Source organism: Coturnix japonica, chromosome 1 (assembly GCF_054131305.1).
Source record: "Coturnix japonica strain WE chromosome 1, WE-NBRP24, whole genome shotgun sequence".
In the NCBI taxonomy this organism is placed as follows: Eukaryota; Metazoa; Chordata; class Aves; order Galliformes; family Phasianidae; genus Coturnix; species Coturnix japonica.
The window spans coordinates 12,990,247-13,007,018 of NC_140663.1; positions in this window are offsets into that span (position 1 = coordinate 12,990,247).

A 16,772-nucleotide genomic window follows, 5' to 3' on the forward strand; every position below is an offset into this window, starting at 1 on the left:
GGGAATCATTGAGTCAGAAACACAGAATCATTAAGATTGGAAAGACCACCAAGATCACCCAGTCCAACCACCAACCTCTGACTCCACCACCTCCCTGGGCTGTCTGTGCCAGTGCCTCACCCTTACTGAGAAGAAATGTTTCCTTATATCCAACCTGAACTTCCTCTGGTGCATCTTAAAGTCATTACCTCTCATCATATCACTGCTACCTGGGAAAAAATACTGACCCCCACCTCACTATAAGCTCTGTTAAGGTAGTTTAAGCTGCAGTGTGAAACAGTAAGACAGCTTTTCGAGGCCTTGGTTCAAGTGCAGGAGAGACTCGTGGCTCTGCTGGAGTCAGTAGTCATGTCATTGACTTCACCAAGACCACTGTAAGTGCTTTACTCCTGGAATGCTCCCAAGGAAATGAGGTACTACCTGAGGTGGTGAAGGGAATAAACACTTTGTGTTGGCAGTAGTATTGTTAAAAGCACAGCTTTCTCTTGTTTGTACAGGAGAGGTTTGGTGCGCAAGGGTTACGCAGAAGATGGGTTTGCCCTGCCCCACATTGCAGGAAAGAACTGTGCAAAACCCTTGTGGCTTTACACTGGGTGCTGAAGCACCAGCTAAATACCATGGCTAAGTGGAAAAGTGTGGCTTTTTCTGCCAAGGAAAAGCAGAAGAGGAAGAAATGGAAATCTGTCATTGCTCTGTCTCTCGGGCAGCCCCCGAAATACGAACAGCTGAATGCTGTGCGTAAATCACTGGCCAAGCCCTTGCCAAATGTCAAGCACCCTCAGCTTCCTCTTCTTTCATGGGAAATGAAAACCACTCACAGCTCCTGAAATCTGATAGGTGAGCTCCAGAGGGCTTCACGTGTGCTTCCTCCTGCTCCGGTTGGGATGGGAGGGAGTAACAGTGGCTGGAAGTAGATAATGCAGTAACAGACTGTCTGAGCAGCTCATAACTGTAGGGAGAGAGAGACTGTTTTCCATAGAGAAAGAAGAAAACAGTTCTGCCACGGTCATAAAAGGAGATGCATTTTCCATGTCTTGTGAAGAGCTCCACGTCTTTCTGTAAGTGTTAAATAAACACCAGTATCAACACTGGGAGATTAGCAGGCTGAGAATGTGCATGACAGCATCAACCTGTGCAGATTTCGAGTGTGTTTCCCAATGTTTTTCTTTGCCATGTGCTTTATAGAGCTTCTGTTCCCATGGGCAGCTTTCTGGCCATGCCATCCATCCCCTGCTGCCCAGCTGCTCACCCTGCTGTTGTGCCATAGTGAAGCCTTCATGCAAATGACCCTCTCAATGCCATCTGCTGCGATCCTTGTAATACAAAGCTTTCCAAACTCGAGTTTTTCCAACCCTTTCAAGTACAAAACCACTCTACTTGGGCAACTCAGTGTGAAAGTGGAACATATAATGCTCAGCAATAAGCATGGCAGTCAGCTGGGGTGTGGACCATTGGTGGCTGCTGGTTCTTCTGACCCATTCCAGAACAATGAAAGGGACCTCAGCATGTGGATGTCACCTGTGGGAAGATACGAATCACACAGGAAGGACCTTCCAGAAAGTAAAGCAAAAATGGGTGACCCTGAGAGGTCCTCGTGGAAAGAGCTAATGCTGTGCTAGGGTAGGGCTCATGGAAGCTTTCACTTCTTTGTGAAGAGCACGTGATAAGCAAGAGCACATTGTGCTGTTCCGGCAGCATTTCTTGCAGTATAGCTGGAAATTTCCAGTGAAAGGATTGGTACCATATTCACATGCTCGTATTTTTAATTCATATTTATTTTACAATGCTTCTGTATTTTAATTCTCTTTTATTATGCACTGAGTAGTTATTGTGTTCTGAAAGTCAGAAACCTTGGCCTGGGTGACGGCTGTTTATATGATGATATGATGTACCATAAAGAGCACAAACACAAACTCCTGCGTGTTGCTTTTCACAGCAAGGAAAGTGTTGTCATCCTCCTACGTCAGCATTAAAAATGAGGCCTCATTCTTTAAGGCGAAAATCATATTTTAATCCAATATTAATGCTATTTTCTCTCCGAAGAACTTCCCATATTTTGCTCAATACATAAGTAGTTCCGCTGTTGTTATTTGAAGTGCTCTCTTGACTGCATGAAGCAGCTGAGTCACTTAGATTTCTTGCATCAGAGGCAATCAGAGCAACTAGATTATTAATTCAACATTTAGCTGTATTTTAGCAGTGTGCCTGAATATAGCAGCGCATTAGTTGAGCTTTGACGGGGCTAAAATCACAGCAAGGGGAGGATGCGCGATTACAGAGACCTGCAGAGCTTCTCCCTTTGGCAACGGATGAGTCAGGGGACCTGCAGCCAGCTGTGATCTGTCCTTTGGTATGGAAGTTATCACTCCACTGCTGAGTGCACAAGGAGTACGTGTAACACAGAGCATCGTGAGTGTTCAGATAGCTGAAAACAAAGCGCAGGTGGAGATAATCTTGCTTGCGCTGCGCTGGAGCAAGAGGCTCAGCCCTGCTACTCCACCCCGTGCCTGCTGGCTTCAGGAGGACCTGCTAACAGGTGCCTGTGGGACATCTATATGCCCTTGCCACATGAAAGACTAAATGAAAGACTCTCTGGGTGAAGGGACTGCATGGGGTCCCCTCAGACTTGTATACAGCAGCTATGCACGTGACGCCTCTATGTACGTTCCATCCCATCCCTGTGTATATCCCATCTCTGTGTATATCCCACCTTGAGGAACCCGCAGTGCTCCTGCCCAACCACAGCCCTGTCCTGCTGACACTGGGCAGGTCCGTTATGTGAATACGAACAAGGTGGGAAGTCCCAGCTCCCTCTGGGTGTCATGGCAGGTCTCTCCATCTTAGCATGCAGAAGCAGGTGACAGAAAGAGGAATAATTTCTTCCTCTCCCACCTGGATTTGGTCAGCTGCAGCCCAGGAACTGTGGCTTGTGCAGGGCTGGAATGGGCCCTTTAAGGTTCCTTGCAAACCAAAACTTTCTGTGATTCTGATTTTAAGCCTTAAAGAACACAACGATGATCACCTGTGTTTCAATTACTGACAACAAATAGTACCTGTAAAATAAGAGCAAAGTCAGACTGACGTAAAAGCAAACCCAGCACCAAGCAGCAATCACAAATGGCTGATACAATGCCTGGTGCTGGCCTTCTGCAAACAGGTGCCAGTACTGTGTTTCCCAAGCAAGCCCCAGACACCGTTCCTCATTTCCTCTTTAAAGCCCAGCAGATCATGCTTTTATTTGCTGATCCATTTTGAAACACTGTTAGAGGCAGTTTTAAAAATAAGCTGAACAAATATACATGCAGTAGACGTTTCTACATAGCTGGTGGAACATTTGAATATACTCAAGAAGTAAGTCAGAACCAGCTCCTTGTAATTGTGTTTGTGTTCTGGGTCTCTCTATGTGGTAAACCTTTGCAGATAGCAGTGCAATAAAAACCTCCATTATCTCCAGATACTTTAGACTGTGCAATTCCTTAAACGTTCTGAATTGAGCCTGAGGTTTTCCTCGGGTAACAGCAGCATGGAAGAATGTTATTTCCCAATATTTCTCCATGTGTCTTATCAGTTCTCGGATTCCTATCAGTTTCGGCTTGTTTTGCAAGGATGTGCAAAATGAAATGATCTGGGGTTTTGCTCACGGAACAACAAAGCTGTGCTCTTCTTATAGAGGGGCACTTCCCCTCCAGGAAGGGACGATCTTCCCTGTACCCTGCTGTGGTGCTTCACCTTTAACACAGCTGTGAGTCACAGAGCCTGACTGCACCGCCATTTCCAGCTGCAGTCTTCAAAAAGTACATTTTGTGACAGAAGGAATCACGTTGCACAAGGTATTTATGGGCCTGTGTACAAATGGTGCTGTTCCATCAAAGGGCCATACCCAGCTCTGGTGCCCTGCTGTGGTACAGGTCCACCTGCAGCTCTCTGCCCATGCAGGCTCCTGGGCTTCCAGCTCTGGGGTCTGAGCTTCCCCACAGCACCAGACCAGCTATTTGCTCAGAGCTCAGAGCTGTTTGTCCCAGAGCTGTTCAGTGTGCACATCCCTGCTCTTTATAACTGCTTGAAGTCACATCTGGATTTGGAAATTTTAACCTGAGCTCACCTTTTTACCAGCTTGCTCTTCCCCTGGGATTGCACAAACCAGGTGGTCACGGGATGCAGCGTGTTTTGTTTTAATCCCATGTCAGGACAGCAGCAGATTGTTCAAGGAACCTTGTTTCCTTGGCTATTTTGGCAATTATTAGGAGACAAACTTCCAGCTTTTCTATTGCAACTGAGTGTCACTGAAATTCTTTGATATGTATATATATATTTGTATATATGTTCAATTTTCTATTAATATAAGCAGTCACTTAACATCTGCAGGGACTCCTTTTGCCTTTTTTCCCATGGAGGCTCACAAACACTTCCTTACAAGACCCCCAGCTGTACATCACCATCTCGCACCCAGAAGCCTGCTTTTCTGAGTGGAGACCCTTAGAAACAAAGCAGTGACCAGAAGGTTCAATGTCTGCATGTTGAAGCAATTTAGATCCATCTACAAATGAGGTGTTTCTTATGATGTTAAAAAACAAACAGAGCAGGTAACCTCTGCTACACCCCTGAATAATTCTCCTGTCTTCTTGCTTGCAGGATGATACATGGAAATGACCAAGCATCTCTGTGCAGGTCAGCAGGTGACCTGACCTGGTGTGCTGTCTGCCAGGGAGAAGGCAGAGGCAGGAAAGATTAAATAGAGGTTGATGAGATAACTACAGCTGCAGCACTCCTTACTACCACTATTTATGTGAGGCAATGTGCAAGACTGGCATTTTCTCACAGTTAAAAAGAAAAGCCCCATACAGTGAAGTGGTATCAGGTATGATACGTCCAGGGGAAGTATTGTGGATTTGTGGGCTGCTATGGCATCCTCTGAAAGCAGCTCAGGTCCCAACACAAAGGACAGAAGAAGACACAAGTTCTGATTTGACTGTTCTGGTCTGGGTGTTCAGTGGGGCTTTGGAGCCGCTCCTGCCATGATGAGGACTCACAGCACATGCCAGCCCCATTCCAGGAAGAGCCCTTTTTAGAGCTCATCCCCCCATGGCTCTGATCAGCCCAGTGTCCATCTCTGGATCCCATACTGGCCCCTACTGCCATTTGTATCTGCAGCCTGGTTGACTCAAAGCCATGTGTGCCAGTCCTTTGGTAACTGGCAGGCATCAGCAGCAACACCCCCAGTGCTTTGGGAAAATCCTTTGCTCTGGCCCTTCTTTTGTGCAGCTTCTGATGACCAGACCCTGGCCACTCGCCTGCAGCTTGGGCTGGCTCTCCCTTTTGTTCCTGGCCATGTTGCTTCAGCTTGAAGTTATGCCAGAGGGAGTAAGCTAAAAATAATGGCTCTAATCAGTTTAGGATCAAGGCCATTTCTGAAAAGATAACTGCTCCAGGAAATTATCTTCTTTCTTAACAGCTGGCATCATTCCCACTGAGTCAGCAATGGGGCTCAGGGTGCTGGACTGTGGAGATATGTCTTTGGGGTGAAAGTAAAATGGGAATCCACCAACTTCTTGCAAAGGGACCTGGAAAAAAGGCATTAAGAAATGGAACTGTCTACCTGAAGGGCAGCGAAGGGCCTGGGAAAAACAACTGTAATCCTGGATACAAGTCCCTTAAGAAGAAGTGTGTGGGAGTCAGTAAACAGCACAGGTCTACAAATAAGGGAATTCACAGTAGACAGAGCACGAAATAGAGCAGGATTTCCAGCGGGACTCTCCCCTCAAGGCTGAGAAGTAAATGCTCCTCAGAATGGGACCAACAGCAGCTGGGAGCCTCTGTAAGCACCACTGGGTGGTTATAGGCAAGGGAAAGTGGGGAACACTGAATCAGCAGGCTGGAAACCTACAGGCCTGCAAGGTGATCCTCCAAAGAGAGCCTTCAGAATCTCCTTCATACGAGCATATGAAGAAATGGTTACATAGATCGTGCTCTTGGAGTGAGTGTGTTTGAGCCATCAAATCTGAGTGTCAGTGGACACTGAATGCCTGCTTTTTGCTATGCCACAAAACCATGGGTTTCTGAGGCCTAAGGCTCAATCCTGAAACACTATTAAGAAGTGCCAGAGTTTGAGGAGATGCTTCATTCATGTCGCATCCCTTACCGTGGTGGGTTATACGCTTTATTAAGGATTTAATTATAAATAACATTCTAGGACTTGTTACTATAAATGCAGTAGTAGCTTTTTATATGATAGTAACTTCCATTTAAAAACAAAAAAGCCATGCAAATATTTGCATTCTTTTTATTAGCTGCCTTTATGATCAAAAGTTAATTACCTTTCAATTACTGTCTGAACTCGGATGATGTAACACTTTCCAAGGTCTCATGGAAATAAATTTCCATTTATGACACAGGATGGGCCCCACATAAAAAGCATGTGTATAAGCACGCCTGATAAATGTGAGGAGGTTGTTGTCTAATGTCACTATCAGTACAAACCCTGATTAAATACCCTCTGTCCTGTGATGTGTCTGTGGAAAAACAACCACACATACTCATACGTTCCTTCATTTTGTTAAGTCAGTCTGTTTTCTATTCTAACCAGTCCAGCCCTCTGTATTCTGAACTACAGCCTCAGGGCCCATTTTAATAGGCACCGAGGAGTCAGACTGCAATTGGTTTTGGAGGCAGTGTTTCACCATCAGGAGAAGGTGCATGTGCATCGCCAGCTGAGCTGCAAGGTGCAAGATGTAGTATGTTGCTGTTGTTCCCATTGGTGTCAGCTCTCAATTAGCAATCACAATAAATAAATGATACACCCAAAGTTTTTTATGTGGTTTGCGATATCCAAAAGAGTCCTGGTGAGCCCACATATAGGAAGAGCCATCCAGCTCTCAGGGGAGCAAGCCCCAAAACCTTTCTGTCTTTTCTCCTAGGTGCTTTGTCAAAAGGATATTCCTCTCTACCATAAACCTTCTGCCTTTCTTGAGCATTATAAGAAGTTCCTGAAGCTTCCAGGGTTCTTCAAGTCCACCTGAAGCCAAGTTTCAGTTACTCTTATGCAATTAGTTTTGATTTGACCTTTCAGTTATTGATTAAAACATAACTCTTTATAGTGTGATGTGCCAAAAATGGAGACAATGATTCTGCAATCCCATATCCAGAGCCTTGCCATGACATTGGCCCATTTGGGGTCCTGTGGTAGCCAGCCCTGCAGCTGGGCCATCCACCTCTGGCAGGCTCAGAAGTCTGTCCCAGTCTATGGAGGAGCAGGGACATTCCCACCACCCTGCTCCCAGTCCTTCTCCTCCTCCTGTGGATCCATCCCTTCCCATTTACCCCTCTCCTCAGATGCAGTTTGAAGTTATGGGTGCTCCACTGGAATGGGACAGGGAAACAAAGCGATGTTCATTCATTCTGGGCTGCAAAAAGAGAATTCTGGGATTAATTTAACAAAAGGAGGCAAAGATGGATTTCTTTAGGATAAAAAATCACGTCTTCTCTTGCCAAACACCAATGTCGGAAAATTCAATTTTATTGTGTCTACATGAGCGGGTCATTGAAATCTAAGATTTTTCAACAAGGGTGCGACCCAGCTGCAGAACATCCGGCTCAGCCTTGACTGCATTGTACCCCATAGAGCATTCTGTTAATATTTAAACTCAATCTTTTGACTCTTATCCCAGAAGCTGTGGCAAGCAATTGTGATTCAAGGCGGGTTATGTAAGCAGGGCAGCCCTTGCAGGGGATAGGGAGTGGTACTTGGGTGGAAGTTATCACATGTGAGCTTTGGCAACCCATTGTCCTCTGTTCACATGCTCCTCCATCTCTGTGGCAGCCAGATGTGCACGCACACATAACAGAGATGCATCTGGGTTCTGAAAGTAAAGTTTGCCTTGAATTCAATTATCCAGGTGGAAGGATGCTGTCCTTTTTTTTTTTTTTTTTTCTGATGTAGTAGAATCGTTTCAGGCAGATCTCCCACCTTCCACCTTCAGATTTTATTACTGTGGCCAAATGGGTCAACTAGCACAGTCCTGAAAGGAGAACCATACCCATAAAGACAGGGATCTCTTGGAAAGAGTCCAGCAGAGGGCCACAAAGATGCTGAAGAGCCTGGAGCATCTCCCCTATGAGGAGAGACTTAGGGAACTGGGTCTGTTTAGCCTTGAGAAAAGAAGGCTGAGAGGGGACTTGATCCAGGTTTATAAATACCTGAGGTGTGGGAGCCATAGTGGCGAGGCTGGTCTCTTTTCAGTAGTGCATGGGGATAGGACTAGGGGTAATGGGATGAAACTTGAGCATAGGAAGTTCTGCATGAATGTGTGCAAGAACTTCTTTATTATGAGGGTGACGGAGCACTGGAACAAGCTGCCCAGGGAGGTAGTGGAGTCTCCTTCTCTGGAGATATTCAAGACCCGACTGGACGCCTACCTGTGTGACATGGTGTAGGGAGCCTGCTTTGGCAGGGGGGTTGGACTCGATGATCTCTAGAGGTCCCTTCCAACCCCTAAAATTCTGTGATTCTGTGATAACTTCTGCTGGGATACATTTCAGTGCCCCACCATCCCAGGTGACCTGCACTGTGCCATAGGAGAGTCAGGAAAGTTGTGTCCTGGTGTGAGAACAGGAAGCCGAGCACAGGCCATACTGTATCTTTCTCCTGCTTTCCTTCATTACATTGATTAGGGATCAATGAGGGCAATACAAGGGACCCGAAACTTGCACAGAGGAGAGCAGCTTTGATGGAAGTCGTGCAAATCTTTCCATGTCTTCTTTGAATCTCGTGTGTCCTGTGTCACAGAAAAACTTGGATGGGCCTAGTGATTAGAAGACGGGGGAGGGGATGAAAGTGGGTTGTGTTTGTGGCTAAGGAACAAGGTAAAAGCAAAATGCACAAAAGGAATAAACAATGTGCTGGATGGTGGGTGTCTCCTTAAGGCAAGGAAATATCAGTAGCCAAGTGTCCACAGACAAGATGCCAGACAAATGGATACCAAGAATAACTTCAGCACTAACATGGATGAATATTAACAGCAATGCAAATACAAGCATTAGAGTGGCTCGGTCATATATAAAAATGAGTTGGGGCTCTTCTGATCATTATAAAATATTTTATATGTGCATATTAATATTTTATGATAATGATGTCAACATATACATGGTAATTTAATTTGATGGTATGAAAACAAAGCACGTGAAATGCCACTGAAATCTTATATTCCTGGTTAGCATTTGCAAAGAGATTCAAGGCACAATTGTTACTCAAACAGGATTTATTAACCTATGTTGATAACCTTTACACACTGAAGATAAAGTGTTTGTAAATATGCCTTTCACAGAATCAATTCAGTTTTTAGAAATTGATTCTATTTCCTCTGTTTCCTCTATTAGAGTTTTGATTAGAAGAGCAATTAATGCTTGTCTAAGTGTCATTTTTACTACTGTTGGTTTATTCTACGGTTAAACATTACCTGACCTATCTCATTATTAAGATATTAATGATATAATATCACTTGTCATTTATAGGACCCTACACTCAAGAAACTTGAATTGCTTTATGACTATTAATGTGACTTTATAACAGCCTTCCATAATAGATAAAGATACCAGATTTCCTTTACTTCAAATAAACTGAGGCATGGAAAAATTACTCAGTGTCACCTCAAACTCTGTTTTGCTGCTAGATATTTTGGAAGCTTCCTTTGCAAGGACATCTCTCATGATGGCCAAAGCAGCTCCTGTTAGAGGCAGGTATTAGCTCATAGCAATCAATACTCTTCATTGTTCTGGAATAAAAATAGCCTGGATGGGGCAAGCATTTGGAGAGCCATGTAACAAGGCCTGAAGGTTTGTTTGTTTTCGTGCTGTATTGACAAGCAGCTGGAGGTCATGGGTGCTGGCTGACAGAAACCTGGCCAGGCCTGGGTTACTCTAGGTAGTAAAGCTTGTCTATGCAGCATAGGCAGCCATGTCTTTGTGTAGGTGGTTGTGCCTCACTGTGTGTCCTGGGTGTTCAGATCCTATCATCTGTGTGCTACCACCCACAAAGATATCTCACCTGATGTTTTCAATCGTTTCCATTTGTACCCTTATCCCATTATAGTTTTCTATTAGGTTGCCAGAAATTCCAGAATTACAATAACTACACTTGAGGTTGTTTGGGAGGGATGTTACAGGTATTTGATATTAGTCTATTAGACAGTAATGTGACTGTACTCCAGTAAATATGCCAAGAATGCAGCTAGGCAAATGACACGGAACTCTGTGGCAAAGGCTTTGAATGTGTGTTCTCCATCTCCAAACAGAACAAAACAAAATGTTAAGTGAAATTAGAGAGAAAATAAATAAATAAATAAATAAAAATGAAACTAATAGGGCAAATCCTCTCTCAGTATCCATCTCAAGGTGCAACTCATACAGTGTCATTGAGGTCATTGGACTGTATATAGCCATTAACTGCTAGATCTCACGGCTTTGCTCTACCCAATCCTTGTCTCTTCCAGGTGGCAGCTCACTGAAGATGGGTTGGGCAGCTCAAGGAGGAAGGCTGGTGTGGATGTCTATAGGTGAGTTTAGCTCTTTTATGGAGAGATGGTCATTTCCAGGGTGTGATTAGTCCATTTTCCAGCAGTGACTGACAGCAGGAGGTAGTTTGAATTGTATCTTTTGAGTATCTGTCACTCCCACTGACTGCAGATACACCCCAGAGGAGTCTCCCAGGGGAGGGAGACCATAATCTAGTCTGTACTGATGTTTGGGATTGCTTCAAACCTTGCATTTGGCCACACTGAACCTCATGATGTTTGCACCGATCCAATCCTGAAGCCTGCCAACATCCCTCTGAATGGCATCTCTTACCTCCAGCATGTCAGCTGCATCACTCAGTCTGGTGTCAAGTGAGACAGGCACATCATAGGCGTTGTGGATGCCAACCAGGAGGCCCTGCTCCCCTCTCCTACACCCTGACACCTACATTGTGCAGTGCTGATGTGTACTTTGTCCCTCTGCAAAAGTGCTACTGTGCAGCTCAACAAAGGAACAGATACAAAAGGAGTGGCGAAAGATAAATCGAAACTTGAAAACTGCCAGTGAAGAGAGACACTGTGAGTCTGCTCTGCTGTTTTAGTCACATTGTGACTAGTTACCATACAATTCCTCAAGCATGGTCAGATCAGAGTTTTATGGCATAAATCGCATCAGAGGAACAACGGCAAAGGAAGAACTTTGATATTAATCTCTATAGATCGGTTTTCCCTAAGAGCACTCTGAGTGGGTTTTGTGGTGGTAACACAGTGCACAGTGCACAGCCCCAGTCCTTCCCCAGCCCCCGTGACTTCAAGGCTTTTCAAGTTCCCTCAGCTCCCTCTGGAGTTGGGAAGAATAAATTGTTGAGAGTTGGGAAGATAAATGTGCTTGAACCATGGTCTTTGGGATGCTGGAGCTGGGTTAGAGTATGGTTACTGTGAATTTAGTTCTAAGTGCATCAAGAGGTAGACTGATTCAGATGCCTGCATCTACAAGAGAAATCAGTGTAAGAATATATCTGACACATCATGAAGCTATCTCTTTACAGAATCACAGAATCACCAAGGTTGGAAAAGACCTGCAGGATCATCCAGTCCAACCATCCACCAATCATAGAATCACAGAACCACAGGGTTGGAAAGGACCTATAAGATCACCTAGTCCAACCATCCTCCCTTTACCATACCTACAGGAAACCCCTAAACCATGTCTCCTAGCTCCCTATCCAGGCGCTTCTTGAACACTGCCAGGGATGGCAACTCCACCCCCTCCCTGGGCAGCCATTCCAGGCCCTCAGTGTCTTTCTTGATGTGAGGGGCCCAAAACTGGTGAGCCCTTCCCCTGATCTTTACCCATAGGGATTCAACCTTATCATCCCCAGCCACAAGCTGCACATTAACTCATTCTTTTGAATATTGTTAGATCAGTGTCTAAATATGCACAAGTTGTATGAATAAGGGCATCAAGAGAGTGCCATAAAACCTCAGGTATGTGCTGAAGTGAAAACATTTCATTGTCCTACATGTTCTCTTTAACAGAAGTTTCCCTTGCTGCTCACTTGTTCCAACCCTGGTTCAGCCACATCTATGGTTCCTGGTATGACACTGACCCTGAGCCACAGAGTTGCAGGTACAGCAAATCCCTGAAGCACCTGAGCAGACTGAGCTGCTGGTCAGCTGCCTTCCCTGCAGGCAGAAGCAGTGCATCACTGTTCCTTATTCCTGCAAAAGTAACACTGTTGTACTTTGAGCTAATATTCTGTGATTTGGGATGCTGGAGCGTCTGATGACCCAGCAGAGCATTACCTTTCTTTGTGCTTGAAAGCAGCCTTGGAGATCCAGAGATATCATTTTCCCAAGGAAGCCAATCTTGATACAGGCACTCCCATCACCCTGAAGCAATGTTCAGGGGTATGGCTGCACTTCACTCCCACTCACGTAGACATACTTGAACTAGCTAAAACTGGTTCATTGAGATGCTGATAACAGCAAACTAAGCTGCCAGAAGTGAGCACAGCCCTGCTGCAGGCAGGTGCATGCAGTACCCAGATTGAACAGCCAAGATCTTCACCTGCCACAGGGCTGGGATAAAACATTCTCTTTGACAGGGAAACCAACCTGGGGTAGTTATATGGTAGAGGTGAAACTTTCCCATAATAATAATACAAGAGGTAAGGAATCGACTGTCAACAGTGCTAAGAACTCTCCTTCTTGGAGCTCCTCAAGAGCAGGTTGGATAACCCTGGGGACAGATAGGCAAGTGTCCAGGACAAGGGCACAGTTCCTACCTCCATTTCTGTAAGTATCTTTGCTCGGTGTTCTTCTATTTACCATGAAGCTGTATGTAAGTAGGACCAAGCTCTACCAAGAGTTACATGCAGTCCTATCTGCATCCCCATGTAGGTCATCTGTCACTGTTGGCAGCTGGGAGATTTCAGGAGGTGCTTTGCATCTTGCAGTATGAAATTGTTAGGTATTGCTATCAGCACTGCTCCCGTTAAGGTCCCAATCATGTTTTCCTTTAAGTAGGCATAACTTTGCTCATTAGAAAGGATTTGCTTTCTGTTCATGATAATATAGTAGAAAATTTGTATCCAAACACACAATTATGGAGTGTGTTGGAAGGGGCCTCTGGAGGTCGTCTGGTCCAGATGGCCTATATGGGGACAGGAAGATCTCAGGGCCCTGTCCAGCTGGATTCAGGATATCTCCCACAGTGGAGACCCCACCGACTCTCTCGTTCCCTGTTCCAGTGTTTGACCACATTTTTGCCTAACACTGGATTGTCCAGTGTGTCACTTGCCTCTGTCACTGTATTTTCTTGCACCGGGAAGAGAAAATTGGATTGAGTTCTGTAGATGTAGCCCCACAAGCACCAAACAGAGGGAAATAATCACCTCTCTTGACCTTGCTATTGCAGCCCAGGAGGCTGTTGGCCTTCTTGTCTGCCAGGGCATGTTGCCAGCTCATGGTCAGTTTGATGTCCTCCCGGGATGCCCAGAGCTGTTTCTCAGCAGGCATAGCCCAGCCTACACTGCAGCAGAGTCAGTGCCTCCCAGGAGCACGACTGTGTTACCAATGTCATAGTGTTCTGTACTAACAGACTGCCACACAGCATTGCAAAAAGCAATGTTAATATATCTAATCTCTATCAATTATGGCTTTTAAAGGGCAAACTGCATTTTAAGGCAGAGCATGCACCTTGATTTTCATGGTGTCAGTTTGTTTGTGGAGCTAGATCAGGGCTTTCCCTGGTCCAGGTGCAACACAGCACTTACAGTGTAAAAGTGACAGTGATCTTAGGTGCAGGAAATGCACTACGTTTATCACGCCGTTATCACTGAGAAAGCTTCAAGATGAATGGTAATATTGTACTTCAGAGAGAACTTTGGCTTTCATAAAAGAAAGATTATCTAAAAATGGAAATGTCTTGCTACAGAGGCTTAATATTCTCCTGCAGAAAAAAAATACACCTGATTCCTGGGGTAAAATTTCCTGTGAATCACAAAATCTCTGTGTGGATTAGAGGGATTGGGAGATCAGGACAAAAGCAAAGCCATTCCCTGGACAGAAGTGTGCCATTTCTTCAATGTAAGATGCTTTAGCTGGGAAGTATTGGTAATGGTTGGACTAGATGATCTTCTAGGTCTTTTCCAACCTTGATAATTCTGTGATTCTGTGATAATATCAGTGAATTTTACAGGTATTTAAAAATACAGAGTGTTCCTGGGTTTGATTTTTATTAAAGACTTGAAAAATGAAATGGGAGCTTAAAACATATGAAAGTACTTTTTCTTTATTTCTTTTAATGTGAAAACTAACTGGCACTTTATGACCAGCTCTGGTATGATCTGTCTGTGAAGGAGTTTAAATGGGCAATGACAAATCCAGTACAGGAAATGGAAAGAATCACTGATGTATCATCTTTTCCTAATTCCCATTTCAGATCTTTGAATGATGGCCACTGCACAATTCTGTACTGCAGAGAATCATTTATTTCTCCTACATAACTTAATAGAAATGTCATAGGCTTTTTCTCATGTTCAGACGTAGCTTCTGTATGCTGCATCCGGCTTCATCTGCAGTCTTTGCTCATAGCTATCAGGTCACTGGTTTTCAGAACTGAATAAAGCACAGGGAACCAAATCTCACAAGGTACACGAACTTACTGGTATGTAAAGCTATTCACTGAGGCTGCAAAATAATCCCCAAGAGGAAGTCAGATGGAAAGAAATCTTAGCAAAGGACTTCAGAGCCAGAGCTCCCACTTTCTTCCTGGTCTAATAAAAGTGAAGCAAACTGACGTCTAAGGTTGGCACTATCCCTTCTTATTTGCAGAGTGGTAGCAGGGTTGTACACCTGTGACGCTGCAGGGAAGGACCCAGCCTAACAACTCAAGATGCCCACCCAGCTCCCAAGTTTTCCATGGCTATGGAGGCATTCCCTCTTTAATGCAACAAGTTTTTTCTTGCCAGCTTTGTCTATCTCAAAGTCAGCTGTTTAATGTAGGTGATCTGCATTCCTTTTGTGCTCAGCAGAGAGCACAGCTGTGGCCAACCTTAGCACGACAACCCTTGACACCCACCTTGGGGTGAGATGAATAACCCTCTCAAACCACAAGCCTTCCTTCACTTCCCATAGGTGCCTTTACTTGCCAAAACAGGTGTCTGACTTCTTGATAACAACAGTGGGGTGAAACACATCTACTCTGATCATTCACTTTTGCAGTATAATAAAAGCAGAGGCAGGAATCCTTGAAGGCCCCAAGCAAGGCTGTGTTGGCCTTAGTGCATGCATATTAGTTAGGCAGACAGTATCTCCTGGGGACTTATTTTCAAAGACACCTGCTGACCATGCAGGGAATTGAGGTACTTGCTTTAGGAAGATGGCTTCAGTAGGTGCCTAACATTGAAATGCAAAGTGTCACTCCCTCAAGTGAGGCAGCTGAAGTGCAGCTTCCATCACAGGGGCAGGGTGCTGGGTGTTTAACCGGGGTATGCAAGGAGGTCATATCAAGGTTACAGCTTGGAACCATGACCTTTTGTGCAAGCACCATTTGGTGGGAGAGAACCCAAATGGGTTCTGCCAGAAGATCCAGATCTGGAGCATTATGGGGAGACTGAGACTCCTGTCTAGCTCCCCTCTAACCCCAAAATGCAGCAATTCTGTGCTCCTGATGCCTGCTTGCCTACGTGTGTTCCCCTAAGCTCCAGCAACAAAGGAATGTCCCAAGCACTTAACTCTCCTGCAGGCAGCTGGGAGCTACAGATCTCCGTAAAATACCAGCAGAACAGAGCACATTCCAGGATTCCTGATATGCTTTTGGGACAGCTGTCCTGCATCCTCTTTGAAACCGAGGTATGCTGCTATTTTGCACCCTATTCCTCCCATATTGCCCACACGTTGTCAGCTCTTTGCTTGGTGCAGAACCTCACGTAGAGCAACTCACTGTGGCCTTGGACTTGTTGTAGCTTTCTTACCTGTCACCTTGCTTAAATTCTCCAGTGACAGGAAGTTCTAAGCAGATCAACAGGTGAAACAGCCCAAAAAGCAACACACCATCTTGCTTTGGGCACAGCTGGAAAACCAAACACCACCTTTGTTTCTTTCTGGATACACTTTCTCCTCCAGAGGAGGGACAGGAAGATGATCAGGGGGCTGGAGCACCTCCCCTATGAGGACAGGCTGAGGGAGTTGGGTTTGTTCAGCCTAGAGAAGAGAAGGTTGCGGGGTGACCTCATTGCAGCCTTTCAATACCTGAAGGGAACTTACACCCAGGAGGGGAGTAAACTCTTCGAAAGGGCTGACAATAGCAGGACACGGGGAAATGGTTTTAAGTTGAAAGAGGGAAGATTTAGGTTGGATGTTAGGGGGAAGTTCTTCACTAGGAGAGTGGTTAGGTCCTGGAACAGGCTGCCCAGGGGAGGCTGTGGATGCCCCGTCCTTGGAGGTGTTTAAGACCAGGTTGGATGGGGCCGTGGGCAACCTGATCTATGGGGTCTCTATGGGGATCTATGGGGTCTCCTGGGCAACCTGATCTAGTAAATGTGTATGTTTGGTGGCCCTGCCAGGCAGGGGGGTTGGAACTACATGATCCTTGATGTCCCTTCCAACCCGGGTCACTCTGTGATTCTGTGATTATGTTATTACTTTACTATGGTGCCCACTCTTACCAAAAAGAGGAGCACAACAAAAGGATTTACCAGAGATGGCAGGAATCACCTGACAACATATTGTGTGTTCAATATGACTAAATATCCATATATT